We start from the raw sequence: 5923 nt of genomic DNA, 5'->3' as shown, positions 1-5923 counted from the left end.
AAAATAAATCCCTACACTTACGTTATACTACCATGCATAAATACAAATTTCATGTGCACATATAAATTGCATGTGTACATGGGACCTACATTAGAAGTTGTGTGTACCAGGGTACACTGACCTTACATTTTCTTTTATCTTTGCATGTATATTTGCATTTGGTGTTGCATCATGAGCACAGGTTCTAATTGCAAATGTGCTACATGTATTTAGAAACTGCTCTCACAGTAATGTGATGTGATATACAATGTAGAGATAACAAATCTGTGCTGGCTACTTGCATGTAGGCCTATATCTTTTAAATATAAAATGTCATAATAGAAATAGTTGTAAAGCAAAGATTGCCAATTAACACAGGTAAGGTAATCATTTGCAGAAAAAAAAAGAAACTGCTCAGCATTCTGTCATTAGTCAATTTTGGCATCTACACATTATACTCCTATCATATTGAACAATTATGATAATAATACTATAACATGTAAATTAAAAGAACCTTACATATGCAACCACTTTCAAATAACTTGCACATTTGCAGGGAAAAAATATTGAAGTGAAAGTCCAAGAATCAATGTCACAGGGTTAATGACTTCAAGTACAAAGAACACTATACTATTTCAGTGTGGAGACCTTCTACATATTGCATTGTCAAAACACAATCGGTTTAGGGTTTGAGCATATACAATTATATCAGTAGAACATCATGTAGGGACATACCAAAATGTATATTACAATGTATTTTTATATCTATGTGAATGAAAACTGAACATCTTGTTTGAAGCACTTCCAACACATTTGTTTATCAAAATTCATACTTTTTTTTTTGGCCACAAAATATAGATGCAATGAATATTACAAGGGCACAAACTCCATTTACCACAAAAATATTGTCCTCATAATAATGTGATTTGATAGAGTTATCACAAAATTTTGTGCTGAAAAAGTGTCTTCCAAAATGCTGATGGACAATGCTACTGTGTAGGACCTGCTGTGCCACTTGAATGTAACACATGGCATGATATCAGTGATCACATAAATGATGAGGATAATAATCATTATGAAGATGATGATAGTAATAAAAAATTAGCAACAACAACAATAGTAGTAGTAATAATAATAATAATAACAATTAGAGCAATAATGAAATGTGTGAAAGGCCCTTCAGTGATGTACACTGTTGTGCATGACAGCCCTGCTTAAGTTCACTTTAAAACACTGATGCAATATTTTATCGTAACGGAGTAATTTAAGTTTTTCACCACTGAAACACCTGGGAAACACAGGGGGAAAAAAGACCAAATGAAAAAAAAAAGGACAAAACACTTTGTGCCTGGATATTGCAGCCCTTTCAGTTTCCAGTAACAGTTTAACGCACATGCAGTTTAGGAGTTTACAGGATTTATTTTCCCTACTAGCTACATGGGGCAAGAACAAATTTTCCAGGCAATCAATTCACTGTTTCATTCTGATTCACACATTTGAGTACTAACATGTTTGTTGTTACCTCACAGGAAAGACAGAAATAGAGAGTTCAGAGATATAAATGTAGTGTCATATCAGTTATCACTGCCATCACATGAATGTAGTCTATGATTGGAATTGATGTTATTCATGTTCAATGTGCATTTATCAGAATCCCCAACAATCCTGGTACAAAGGTGCAGCTTTTTCATTACTAACATGTCTTTTGCTATAATACACAATGAAGGCATAAATTGACAGTAGGCCTACAGGAAGAACTGGTGTCAGAGCTATTATCATTGCCATCACTTGGATGCACTCAACATAATTATGATATTGAAGTCATCCAAGTTCAGTTTTCAAACATTTGCCAGCCACAAAGAAGAACATGAGAGGGGATGTCACTGGCTTCATGGAGCTAAGTAGTTGGTAGGGCTGGTTCTGATTGATGAGAGGGGATGTCACTGGATTCACTGAGCTTGGTGGCAGAGAGGGCTGGTTTCCACTGGCGAGATAGATGTCACAGGTCTCACCGAGCTGCGTAGCCTAGAAGAGGCAGTCTTATTTGGCGAGAGGGGGTGTCACTGGCTTCAACAACCTGGATATCTGTGATGGCACTTGGATGTGATGCTAGCTGTTCCACTGCAATAGAGGCCAACAAGCACATTCTATTGATCTCTCATCTAATGACTGAATGTTGGTAATAAAGTAACTACTACACATTTACAATGAAAAATTATTTTACTACTCATATAGACTCAATTAACTATTCAGTAATACACATAGTAAATATTCTCTTTAAAGACTATCATTCAAGCAATGACAAGTTTAGTACTGATGAAAGTAATTATGTTATATGCTGAAAGTCCAATGAAAATAGCTCACTTTATTTATGATATTTACATAAAAATTCCCTAATATGCATGCCAAAGGGACGTCTTCATCATCTACTGTAAAAGTGGAAATTTCTTGCGGTGTTGGTTGAAATTTTCACGCATTTCGCGCAAGCCGAAACTAGCGCGAAAATAAAAGCATGCGAATATTTTTGCTCGCCATTTGTTCAAGTAGTTGATGTCTTGATTCCGCGGAACTATAAACATGCGAAACTCTTCTTACCCCGCCGACCGCAAAAAATTAGTCGCGCTAAAATATCCACTTTTACAGTAACCTGTTATCTCCTTACATCTGCCCAGGCTCTGATAAAATCAATATCTGTCAGCACTCTCACCAGGTTTTGATCCACTTCAATTTGACCCAAGTCCTTTCCTCAGAGTAGCATTTTCCTCCACAACTAATTGGAGAAGGCAACGGCATTCATGAACTTGTCCTTTTTCCATTTCACAGGGGCATCTGGACTGGAGTTCATCTGTATATCAGACACAATGAAAGGCATTAACACTGACTTACAATTAGGATAGTCCCGTTAGTTCTTCACCAATCTGTAAATTTAGTCACAGAACTTGCTATCCCATGTATTTCAGTGTAGAGTCTACCAAGTAGCTTTATCTTGTAGTGCTCACATACATGCAACAGAGAAAACTCCATGAAATATGTTAGAAATAGACTGTCTACTGTAGAACTTAAATAGCAAAAAGGATAAATAAGACCTACAGAGACCCTAGCCAAATTTTTGATGAGTTGACACTGCACATGACGTCGGGATGACCTCAGCCTCTCATTGTGCATCTGGGTAATTCTGTGAAGTTGGGGCACGAAGTGTGACATTTTAGCATAACTCAATACTAATTATGCTATACATGTATTGTTTATAGGCTTTGCAGTTGTATTGAGACCATACATTTTCCTGGAAATTTTGTGCCATTCCGACTCAATTTTGATGAAATTATTAAAACGATATGTAATGGTGTCCTGTAGCATCGTGACGTGTCCATGTAGCATCGTGATAGTAAACATTTGGTCCTAAAAGACAAATTAAGGCAATTAGCTTGACCAAAATTTGAAATATGCATAATTACTAGATTAGTCAGAGAGCTAAATATCTTAACTCTCCTTTCCACAGTTTTACACAAAAAAGGACACCGCATAGATTGTGATACATTTTGTAATTTTCTTTTTAAATTGAAACTGTGTACAGGAAATTTGAGATATTTAGCTATCTTATTCATACCTTGTAAATATGCATATTGCATCAAATTTTGGTCAAGCTCATTGCCATAATTTGTCTCTTAGGACCAAATTTTAAAATATCACGATGCTACGTGGACACGTCACGATGCTACAGGACACAGTGTTACATATTGTTTAATAACTTCATTAAAATTGAGTCTGAATGGCACAAAATTTCCAGGAAAATGTGTGGCCTCAATGCAAATGTAAAGCCTACAAACAATAAATGTATAGCATAATTGATATTGAGTTATGCTGACATGTATTTTTTCAATATCACGATGCTACATACATGGACACTGCCCCAACTTCATGGAATTACCCATCTACAAAGTAGGCCCTATTTATTTATATGTTGTGTATACAACCTCACATCGGGCCTATGATGTCTTTCAATCCAGCCACATGCAAGGGATTTGGGGGTCTGTATAATTCCACATACAATCATATAGTAGGCCTATATGTGGCTGCAATGTACAAACTATGTAACTTGTAACCCTAAAAGTAATGATCAAGACAACCATAATCTTATTAACCACTACCATGCACAGCTTTGGGTTTAAAAAAAAAATGTTATAAGTTAAATTACAGCAAGAATAAGAACACAGAGTTATCTAACAATTTATTGATGTTTTGTGCACTAAATATCAACATTAACTTTCATTTGCAGGTTCAAAACAGTTGTTGGATCTAGGTGTATTAAAATAGTACCAGGTAATTAAAGTTAGTTTGTACAAACCTTTTGTACCGATGGAAGGGCTGGTCTCAATGGGCAAGAGGGGATGTCACTGGCTTCATCAAGCTGGGAGGGCTGGTCTCGACTGATGAGAGGGGACATCACTGGCTTAACCAAGCCGGGTATAGGCTAGCTGGTCGAAACTGACGAAAGGGAATGTCACTGGCTTCATCAAGCTGGTTAGCTAGGAGGGCTGGTCTCAATTGACGAGAGGGGATGTCACTGGCTTCACCGAGCTGGGTAGCTGGTCAAAACTGACGAGAGGGAATTTCACTGGCTTCATCAAGCTGGGTAGCTGGGAGGGCTGGTCTCAACTGACCAGAGGGGCTGTCACTGGCTTCACTGAGCTGCCTAGTCAGGATGGTCCTTGAATGTGATGCTGGCTGTTGCCCTACAAAAGATACCCACAATAATATCTGACAGACCTTTCTCAACAACTAGCACCTACTGTGCTACAAAGCATACACCATTAACCACTACACTATAGAGACTGAGTGAACTGCGCTACAAAGCATATACGCCATTAGCCACTTATGTATGTACGCACAATAGATACACTTCAATCAACATTTTTGCAATGCCATGTGTACCGGAGACAATAACAAGGTACCTTACCAAACATGTGAATTCACGTTTTTGGTCCGATCATAGCTGCGATGACATATACTGTACACAGTTGAGTCTCCACAAAGTATTTTGTAAAAACCGAGAGTTACCAGATTCGCTGACACTTTCATTCATTCAGTGTCGTTTCGTAAAATTGGATTTCTCGCCTATCGCCAATTTGTAACAAACGTCAGTTCTGATGAGTGTCGTAACTTTCTTATTTCGACATTTTGAGACCCATAATTTGACATGAAGGTAGAATAGGGCAACATAATCCAGAATACGGTAAAATAAGAATTCGCGTATTTACATGCAAAACACAAATAGCGTGCCATTTCTTACTGTGAACAGCGATTTATGTGTTATAGAGAAGCACATTTCAAAAAGGAGAAATGTTGAGCCAAATTTGGGATGTCATTCATAGGCAAAAAAATTTCCAGTTATGGTAACTATACACAGCCCAGTTGCTGTACGTAGGTACATAGCGACAGGATTCGCACAGCGTACTTACAGCGTCTACCACTCCTAGTCCGAGGCCCTTTTTCTCTGCCATATAAGTGCCTGTAGCCCGACCGCGTAACCAGACGCTGTAAGTACAGTACACTGTGCGAATCCTGTCGCTACGTACCTACGTACAGCGACTGGGCTGTGTATAGTTACCATAACTGGACATTTTTTTGCCTATGAATGACAGCCCAACCCTTACAAAAAAGAACCATGGCTTTACCATGGTAATACCATGGTATGGTAATGAACCATGGAAACCTCGGCGTAATATATCCAGTTTTGGACGTTGCTGAGTATCCACGTAGACGTAGACCTGGTAATTTTGCCCTGGTAAAACCATGGTACATTACCATGGTATTACCATGGCAAAATACCATGGTATTACTGCTCTTACCATGTACCATGGTATATTACCATGGTATTACTGTGCTTACCAAATACCATGGTACCGTACCATGGTACAATACCATGGTATTTCTGAGGTGATTT

The 5923-nt window shown here is 37.9% G+C and overlaps 1 long non-coding RNA gene across 1 annotated transcript; it reads right to left on the bottom strand.

The window, feature by feature from the left end:
• Window positions 1-398: 398 nt before the first annotated feature.
• On the bottom strand, window positions 399-4968 carry LOC139729561 (uncharacterized). The gene is made up of 3 exons (XR_011710876.1): window positions 4325-4968; window positions 2687-2824; window positions 399-2100 (listed from the first exon to the last, which is right to left on the bottom strand). It is a non-coding gene; the product is annotated as an uncharacterized lncRNA (long non-coding RNA).
• Between the last annotated feature and the right edge of the window lie 955 nt (window positions 4969-5923).

This window comes from Diadema antillarum, unplaced genomic scaffold, assembly GCF_040938485.1.
Source record: "Diadema antillarum isolate AM-2024a unplaced genomic scaffold, OU_Dant_1.0 seq00000246_RagTag, whole genome shotgun sequence".
Classification (NCBI taxonomy): Eukaryota; Metazoa; Echinodermata; class Echinoidea; order Diadematoida; family Diadematidae; genus Diadema; species Diadema antillarum.
This window is presented reverse-complemented; position numbering and strand designations above follow the sequence as displayed.